The sequence below is a fragment of the Folsomia candida genome, unplaced genomic scaffold (assembly GCF_002217175.1).
Source record: "Folsomia candida strain VU population unplaced genomic scaffold, ASM221717v1 Fcan01_Sc003, whole genome shotgun sequence".
Lineage (NCBI taxonomy): Eukaryota > Metazoa > Arthropoda > Collembola > Entomobryomorpha > Isotomidae > Folsomia > Folsomia candida.
In genome coordinates this window covers 2527284-2537130 of record NW_019091195.1, presented here as the reverse complement: position 1 = coordinate 2537130, position 9847 = coordinate 2527284, and the positions used below count along the sequence as shown (strand labels likewise).

Sequence of the window (9847 nt, the reverse complement as noted above, 5' to 3'; positions counted from 1 at the left end):
TTTTTGAGTGGGTGTGGCGGGCGCAAATGTGGCCATGGAGTTAAACCACTTCAGGGTTTTAGTACACTCATAGGACCCTACCACATATCCAAAGGGCATCAGGATCTGTTATTATCAACCTCGCAAGCTCCCCTCCTAAGGCTGCTAAGGCTCAGTTTTCTCAGCTCCGTTATATTATATTCAGCCTTAGTCGCTCTGCTCCGACTCGTCCACCACCGACCGACACACCCCGACTTTCTCCACGTTCAGTGCTGGCTCTCAGGCAGGATCCTCGTCAATAAAAATCACAAACTCTTCAGTCTACTCCAGCTCCTGCCACCGCAATAGTTGGCCTATGGACAAAAATCACACGACACAACACCCACTTCACCAGCCAGCCCACCGACGACGACAACCTACCACCGACGACTCAAACATTCTTGTGTACCACCACTACCACATACTTTTTCGGACCACACTCTCCTTCGGAAAAAGTAAAGTAAAAAAAACTCTGAACAAACCAACTCTGTGAATTGTGCTCAGTTAAAAGTTAGAAGAAAAACTAGCGGAAATTCATAAAGTAATAAAAAAATCAACAATTGCTAGTTTATACTCGTGATATAATCTCATTGTTGTCGGTATTTACCAAAAAAGATTTTTACTCACATTGGTGGTGAAAGTTTGCTAATAAATTGTTCCTATTAACGGTGGCGGTTTTCTGGCGGAATAGAATTATACAGAGAGACGTGTCATCAAAAGCTGGTGAAAGTTTGATGAATTTACACAAAGAGAAAGCCCTCATTTTCGTAATCAGTTGTGGGAACTCCGTGCGTAGGGGTGACAGCGGGGAGAAGGGAACGGTAAGCAGTAATCCTAATAGGATTTCCTTAATTTATTACAACTTTAAATTTTAGCTCAGTTGTTCATTCGAGAATCATGCAAACCAAATTTTGCATACGCGTTTCACACAGTTGATGAAAATATCGAGTTTTTCTGATGAAATTGATTTTTTTTTTGTTTTCTATAAATTTTGTGATCATATAAAATAATAGTGTCTACCACAACGGTTCAACAAAGCGGTTGACCCCTCTTTGATCTCAAGAGGACGCTATGCATCTTTGTACCTACACGTCTATCTGTCTGATGTGTATGTCCGTACGTACGTACGTATAGTGTTTCACCCTGGTTTCCCGAGATGCGTTTGGTAGATGGGTTGTTGAAGAGGAGAAGTAGTGGATTTAATAGAAGGATGGAGTCATTTAAGCGTAAAATTGGCCAAGTCCACCACCACAAGGCAGCAAAGGCTAACAGGGAACAAAGAAGGACCACTCCTCCCAATTGGTCCTCCCAAGGGCTTTATTTCCACTCCCAATCCCAATTTCATCATTATCCCACCAACCAACCAACCACCCACCACATCGCCCACCGCAACACAATGCGATACTCATCTTTATCTTGGGGAAACGAATATAATAAAAAATTCCTTCCCTTTCTCCCTCCCTCCGCTCCGCTCATCTTGCCAAATCTCCAACAAATTATAGACCAATTTTATACTTTCCCCTCTTTTTCTTCATTCCTTTCCGGTGCCCTAAATTAGTGGGGAGATAAAATTTATAGAAAGAAAGTTCACCAGCTAGCACCATTATACAGATATTTGCACGCACATTATAATATTCTGCCATTAGCACACTCTTTTTTCTCTCTCTCAGTTTCTCTCTATCTCTCTGTCTCTAGAGTTGAAACTTTGTATTATCTCTGCTTTTTACCCAATCTCAGTCAGCATATGTACATATTTGTTACGTGTATACTTGTTCTAGAGGATAAGAGTGGGTGGATATTGGATGGAGCAAGCTGTTGTTTGCAAGCCAAGCTGTGAGAATTGAATCATGAGCTAGTGAAAGCTGCATTTTTTCCAGGATGGGGCAAGATAAATCGGTGAGATAATAAATTCATGGGGTGAATCGGAAGAAAAATGAGGCTTTTATTTATTTATTGAGTGGGTTTGTTTGAAGAGAATTCAATGAGAGGAACCCAAATACGATACGATACAGCACAGTATACATATATACAAGTTTGTATATGTATATATACATTAGTGGAGAAAGTATAAAAACCGCAAAACACGGGAGTGGAGATGGATTTTACTATGCAGTACGTACGTACATATATATTTGTACAATACTACATGTGTGTATCTCACCGATTTTCCTTATTCGGAGAATTTGACCAATCTGGTCATGACCACCACAAAAAGTCCTTCCTACTGAATTGGATCAATCACCACCAACGTCACAATCTACGCACTCCGCAACCACCACTGATACGGAGCGTCTCATGCATTAAATGAATTTCAGATGATCTCCGGAAGGAATATACGTGTACACATTATATTCACAACTTTGTCAGTATTTCAACGTCAAGTACGATTTGGAAGTTTCAACGCAATTTGGAATGAAAGATCACAGAAATTGCTACGATGAAAAATTAAATCGTTCACTTAGCCACTCAAATTTCACTCTTTGTATTTCTCATCATGTTTTAACCCTTGCCAGCAAATACACCACATGCATTGTTGCAGGATCTCTACTTTCACTCTCTCTTTTGTCGCTGTAATGTAAAGCTGTGCGGTGGTCGTGCATGTGGAGGATGAGGCAAGAGGAGAAATAGGAAAACGAGAGAGAGAGATAGCGAATCCAAGGTAAATCTTTAAACAGGAAATCTCCGCAGGCAATTTACTAACTAGGACCAATTGTGCTCTGGTCACTCTCTTTCTCTCCACCAAAACAACTGACCGGATCTCATTTCCCACTATTTTCATTTCATTTCGAACCATTTCCTTCTCAAATTCGGATCACAGCAGTCAGTCCACTCTCTGCTCGTCCCTCATTAAAAGTTGCCTCTCTGCTTTCACCACACACACACATTCGAATAATGAATCAGTTTATTTTCCTGCTCCTGCTAAACACATACGGCCGGGCAGTAATTTGTACAAACTATGTAGATTGCTGTCACATTTGTTGCATGCATTTATTTCTGTTGGACATGGTTAAAAAAGCGTGGAATGAAACAATTTAGTATAATTGTTGGTTGTGATGTTGTTGTTGAGAAAGTGCAAATGACAGCTGTTTCCAATCACGGACAAAGTGTCAGTTCATACAAATAAATATGTATCTAGTACTTAAACTTGCGCATTCAATTTAATTTTACTCCCAAACAAGTCGCTGAATGCAGGATGGAGCTGTCATGTTCTTTCCTTTTCTACGCGTCAATCACCCTCGACGACGGGAATATGCATGCCTTATTATGCCCAATGTGTGCCTGGACGGGTGGGATACAATACGGCTGAATGCGAGCAAATACATAAATGATTCATGGTTTTGGTTTGGGAGAAAGTATTCTCTGGGTGTTTTCAATGCTGAATTAGCTGAATGAATGTGACACGGCCCATTGCCCTCGTCTCTCTTCGCACCACCACGTCTTGGCTTTAGTCGGGTTTGACTTTGCCTACCATTCATTAATATTATGAATGACAGCGGTGGGGACATGACACCGACGACCGACTGATCACTCTGAATATGCTTGCCCCAAAAACTGTGGAGTGTGGAAACTACATGGATTTTGTGCGGATACGTGGATACGCTATTAAATATGGGGGAACATTTTTTTGAGAATTTTTTGTATATAAATATTTTATGGCGTGATGATTTTTGAAATTTGTGGATTTCCCCTCCTGGTAATCGACGTCACTGTCACTGTCAGCCTTAACAAATAGTATAATAGTCCCTTTTCATAATGGAGGAGTGAAACTGCTGCTTTGCTGACATCTAATAATAAATATACAGTACATTTCAACGATGCTAAAAGATAGGCGTATGTATGTATCTGCATATACATGTACATACGTGCACATGTATTATAGAGTAGGTGGACTTATTCGTGATGATATCATGATTACTTATGAGAATACGTACGTATCTGCACTAGTGTGACTGATGGGGAAAGTACAGCTTTGAGTAGGAGGAACCTTGCTGTTATGATTATGTATATAAGTCTCGAATGTCTTTTAGAACGACATCGCTAGACATTTAAGAAATGTCACGTTCTGATAAAAGATATGAACACGCAGGCAGCCAGATCCTTTGTTGAAATTCATATGCTCATTCATAATAACATGCTTGGCCTCTGTGTTGTGTCTTTTTGTCCGATCAACGACAAATAAGCACTTTGTCATGTTTTCCGGTTGTAGATAAATTACATTTTCCCACTAATATAGGTTTCTCCTTAATAATACAAAATTTCATTGCAAAAGTCTGCCCCTTAAACGTTGTTTTTTTTCTAAATAAAAAAAAACTTCTTGACATTTTTATTTTCGTGGATTCTTTTCGCATCTATCTTTAAATATGACATTTTCTCTTTCTTCTGAGCTTGGGCATTTTGTGAGCAGTTTGGCTGTTGTTTTGTCTGTACTACTCGCTATATAAATATGTATGTATACGGACGGAGTATGTATTTAGGCTACTTTCTCTCTCTCTCTCTCCTTCTGCCTATATGTACAGTTCCTCAAGTTGAAGAGTCCATTCATGTTGTCAACAACAGAGCAAGGACGACAAAGGGAGGAAATCTCTGAAATAAATTTTGGGATTTGGGTCTTTTCTCTTGTGTTTCACTTCTCACTTATTTGTCCACTTTTGTTTTGGAGTTTGGGCCAAAAGTCAAGCCCTTACTTAGACTGGATTCCTTTAACTGTTTCACTGAATGTTAACATTATCCAACCCAAAATGCAATCATCATTCAGCAGAATTTCGTATAAGCTTTCACCAGCAGCAAGTAAATATTTAGGATTGACCTGGTGAAGAAAGGATCAAATAAGTCGTATAAAAGAATTTTTAATATATAACAAAATTGTCGCTCACTAAAAATAGCGAGCTCCATGCCAAAAGAGAGGAGGAGAAACTTTCCCCCATTTACTTTCACCAGACCACTCCTTCACACGCCAACACAAACACACAACAATCTTTGACAGCTACTTAAATAAAAAAAGACAGCTTACATTTTCCCGATATCTTTACTTACTCATGTACTTGCTTGTCCGTTCTGTGTGTGTCGTTCGCATTCGGACCTTGACTTGACTACCACCCTGTTTGGTCCTCTCCATGAGATTCTATTCTCGTCTTTCTCCCTCTTCAAAAACCCTTTGTAATAATATTCCCAACAAAATGGCAAAGAAATGTGGCTGCCTGTGTGTACATTTAATAGCCGAACAAGCACAAAGGAAAGTCAATACCACCACTAAATAAGTCTGTGATGGTTATTTGGGTTGGATTGGTTAATAATAAGCATCGGTTGGTCGGTCGTCGTCACATCAGTCATAACGTATGCACTTTACTCTTGTCTTATGAATGAGCCTGCATCGATCCTACTTTCTCTTCTTCAAATTGCAGTATGGAAACAACACGGACTTTTACATTCCTTTCTACAGCCCCTGGGAAATTATTGATAAACTTTCACGTTTAAAATTTCTAAACTTTTACTTTTCAAAAAATTTGATCCATTGGGAAATTAGAGGGAGGGATTACAAACAAAATTTTCATACCGTATACACGCAACAACAATGTCTATCTTCCTCCTGCCTGTATAATCCAGATATAAATATATGACCAAGTATGTATAGGGGGGCCTAGATATTTCAGTGCATATAGTCCATCTTTTTTGGCAAGGTTCTCTTTCTCTGGTAGAGTTCAGTGCCATCGTGCACGGGCCGTGTGTGAAAGTATGTGTGTTGTTGCAATACGTAACTGTAGTATAATATCCAAATGTTGTAGAAATTGTGTTCCATTTCCTCCTTGTGTGCAAAACGAACTTGATTCAATATTAGTTAGTTGGTGCAGCAAGGAGAAAACAGCGGCAGCAGGGGGAAAACCAAGCCAGGAAGGGGCATTACTTTTACTATTATTATTAGCGACTTTCCTGCTCTCTTGCCAGCCAAAAGGTTTGGATGGCTGACTGCTAAGCTACCAGCTCTCTCTCTTTTCTCGTGGAAATTCTCTCTCACAGGAGAAAATAAGTATGCGGCTGGGAGCTAAAACTAGGCGTAGAGCTCGAGACTGGTCGTGGTGGAGAAATAGGGAGCAGAAGAGGAGGAGGAGGAGAAGGAAAGCAAATGAAAAAGAAGGCTGACTCTTGCTTCCCTCTAATATGAGGTGGTTTTGGCTTACTTACGAAATTTTCTCAGCTTAATGCAGGAGAGAAAGTAAGGCACGTAACCTTACATATTCCTCCAGTTTTTGGTCCGTCGTCGGTCTCTTGGTGTATCGCCATCCTCCTTTCGCTCAGTTCATTCCCGATGTTAAAAGTAATCGTACAGACGGACGGGGTGGTGGAGGAGGAGGAAGAAAGCTGCACGTAAATGGTGCATTCAGAAATACTGGAGGAACAAATTTCCTAAAATTATTATTAAATTGGCTGTATTGATGGACGTGACGGAATCGAGGAAATGTTTTGTGCACTGTAACCACCTTCCACTTGCAGGAAGACAGAGAATTTAAACTTGTTTATAAACAACAATTTTTAATAAGTGGTGGAAATCATTTGTCTTTCATAATTCATCCAGAAGCACGCCACATCCGGATGAGGAGTGAGTTAGTGAGTGAGCAGATGATGAAATTGACTTCACTCGACGTCTGTAAAAAGATATCCATGTCTGTCTTTACTCTAAAGTCGGCTCGAGTCTTTTGGCAAATTACAAATTCCAGTAGAAGAGATGATAAAATTTGGCAAATTTTTCATCTCCGTCCATCCCGAGAGAGGGAGAGGAGGAAGAGGAGACATGCTGATGGAGAGAGAGGGGAGAAAGAAGACGGAGGGAGACGAGCTATCTATGAGCCATCCAACTTTATTTTATCGAAGAATATTAAGTTCAGACATGAGAGGTGTGCCAATTCACCCGGTTTTTCCATCACCGGTTTAAATGTAAAACTCGGGTTTTATTACCCACATCATATTCAACGTTCAACCATATCCGCCCAGGCAGGCTTACATCACTATCAGTCATATTTATCTCGTCAGTAATGCCAACTAATATTCAGACCACTCTGACTTATTACCCGCACGGGCGGACCAAAACCAAACATCTTCCACCAGCTTTTCTTAAAAAATCGTGGCATTATTATTCATCCGTATTCCTTTCCCCGTTAAGTGTTTTTATTTCTTTTTTATTGAATCTTTTCTTTTCGAATCGGAATTGCATATTTAACTGCCTAATTTACACACATGCATGTGTTCTTAATCATATTGCACGCCGAAGCAGAAAAAATGCACCAAAAAAATAACTCGTCGACTTGAAAGGAACCTCGAAACGAATTATTCCACAATTTTAAACATACTAATCTGATTAGTAATAAATTGGAAAGTGTACGTATGCGTACGCACTGTAAATGTCATTCTTCTTATACAATCTGATTTTAACAAGACACACAGCACAACCATGTAACAAATCCCCGCACATGTATATTTATACGTATGCATGCCAGGCTGCATTATTATCGCAGTGGCAAGATGCCAACCCATTTCAACCCCGATAATTTGATAACTTTGTGTAAAACTTGTTTCGAATTAATGAGATTTTGTTGATCTATGGGATGGTGGGACTAGTGGAGCAGCAACCATGCATATTTTGCTCCTTTCTGGAACAATATCCATGTACAAAACCAGCAATGTACATTGATTCAAACTTACAACCAAAATTGTTTGCCAAATTCCCAGACTCTCCCAAGAAATGCATTGGCTGGTGTGGACGTCAGAAGAAATTTAGCGTGACTACGGGTGAATATAATAAGTGGCAGCAGCACCAACTCCAATCTGTCATTCACTCGCTACTCCATTGTCTCTACTAATTTATATTCAGCCACCGCACTTGATGGCAATTATTGGCAGTATAAATACATGAATCCTAATTTTAATCAAGGTGCATGGTGATGCTTTATTTGCTGTCCTAACTTGGTCACAAAAGGCTAAAGTTTAGTTCGTCCAAATATGAGCGTATATTAATGCATGTAAAATAATCGGGCTAAATTAAACATATGCCGTCCCATTTTCTTATGAAATCTGTCTGTAGTCGGAAAATGTATGTATGATAATTATGTGTTATACATGCATGCATATATTTATCTACTCATCAGGCTCATTTCATGGAATATTCTGTTCTAGATAATGTTAATGACACAAAAATATGCTCAATTTTGAGGTAATCTAACACTGTAAGTATTAGTAAAGGAGAATCATGGTTAGCTTGCGTTCGTCTATCGTCTACCCCCAGCTCTATTGTTATCGTGCAGTTTGCTTAAACATGGTCTATCCCTGTAAATGCAATGAAATGAACCAAGATTTACCAACCAGTTTGGTTAAACTAGAGTCAACAGTAAGTGGCATTGTAGCATGTTAGTTAATAACCAAGTCAATTTCGATAGGCAAGTCAGTAACCATATGGAGTGGATGGATAGTGCATCAAGTTCCCTTGCAGCGATATTCATATTACATGCACGAAATTATTTATTAACAGCATCAGAGTCAGATATCAGATTTAAGCAAATTGAATTGATAAACAAGTGACTCGAACGTCAAAATATTTACATTAGCTTGTGCAATAATATCCTGACTTGGGTAGTTTTGGTTTCAACATATCAAATACGAGAAAAAATAAGAAAACAAACTTTTAGTAAAAGAAAAATAATAACTTGTATGTGTATTTGGATTACCAATTTGAAAAGTTTTGTGAAAAACAGTGAATACAATTTTTGTGAAAACTCGTAATTAAGTGGATAGTTAAACTTTTGAGAATACCTGTTGGCCTGAAAATACAAAAAAGGTACCTTTCAAACGTCAATCTTAGTATTCATGAAAGTTACAAAGCTGTTGTTGTGTGACACTGTTTGCCAAAGTGCTACGCAAACAATGGATTTGTTTCACTTTCTGTGGTTTTACAAAACCATACAAAATTTTGCATTTGTAAGTAGAATGGCTAATTACGTATCCACGATCGATGGATAAACTGTCTTTATCTACAAAAAATACGCTCAAATTAATAGCTCCGCTTTAAAGTAATTTTCTGAACGATATAGATTCTGTAATTATTTGATGGTCTCTTCTCCCTAAAGTTAGTAATCATACAGTTTCCCCTTCATACTCTCAATTGCCCTACCTTTCTTGTGTAGCTTCGGTTACTAACGAAATTATCAACTATTTATAAATGTATGTATAAAGTTGCATTAGTAAACCCATATTTCAGTTTATCCACCCAAATTGAGTTTAAACTATCAAAGTTGAGCAAGTCAAAGTTATGTGTACCTACATACCTACATACAACAGCGTTGTGTACTAACTAAATTCATGGTAAGACCAACTGCATGCAAGATACGAGATTCTTAGCAAGTCGATAATTACGAGAATAATTGCGTTATAGTCAGTTTCCTCTCCATCTTTAACCATGCTCTTTAGCTCGTCGCATTTGTTGACTTTTGAAAAGACGAAGGAAATCGAAAGAACAATATTTGAACACGGATCACACTAATATCTCATCTTCATCCGTCCATCCATCCATCCCTGCCTGGTGCCCGCCCTATCTTTCCCTCCCTATACATACATTTAGTCTCGACATATTACCGATTTTCCATCCTCCAGTCTCTCGACTGGGTAAAAGACTGATGATAAGTAATGACTTCCAAGTCTGTCACGTTCTCCTGCTTTCTCTTCTTCTTTCTTTCTTTCTTTCCTTCTTGGTCTACTTTTAGTACGTGTCGATTGTTACCAAAACCATGCTTCTGAATTCCCTCCCTCTCTCACACGCACGGACATGGGATAGCAGACCATGCCT

The 9847-nt window shown here is 39.0% G+C and overlaps 1 protein-coding gene across 7 annotated transcripts in view; it reads left to right on the top strand.

The window, feature by feature from the left end:
• The first annotated feature begins 184 nt into the window (after positions 1-184).
• The window catches only part of LOC110846029 (glucose transporter type 1), a 52550-nt gene continuing 42887 nt past the window's right edge, over positions 185-9847 (top strand). For 5 of the 7 annotated variants that reach the window (XM_035849662.1, XM_035849661.1, XM_022092630.2 and 2 more), the window contains exon 1: positions 8446-8842. The gene's annotated coding sequence lies outside the window, so the exon portion shown is untranslated. Of the gene's footprint in view, positions 840-8445; positions 8843-9847 lie in introns of those variants that run through there. The other 2 variants (XM_035849660.1, XM_022092631.2) reach the window with 2 other exon arrangements.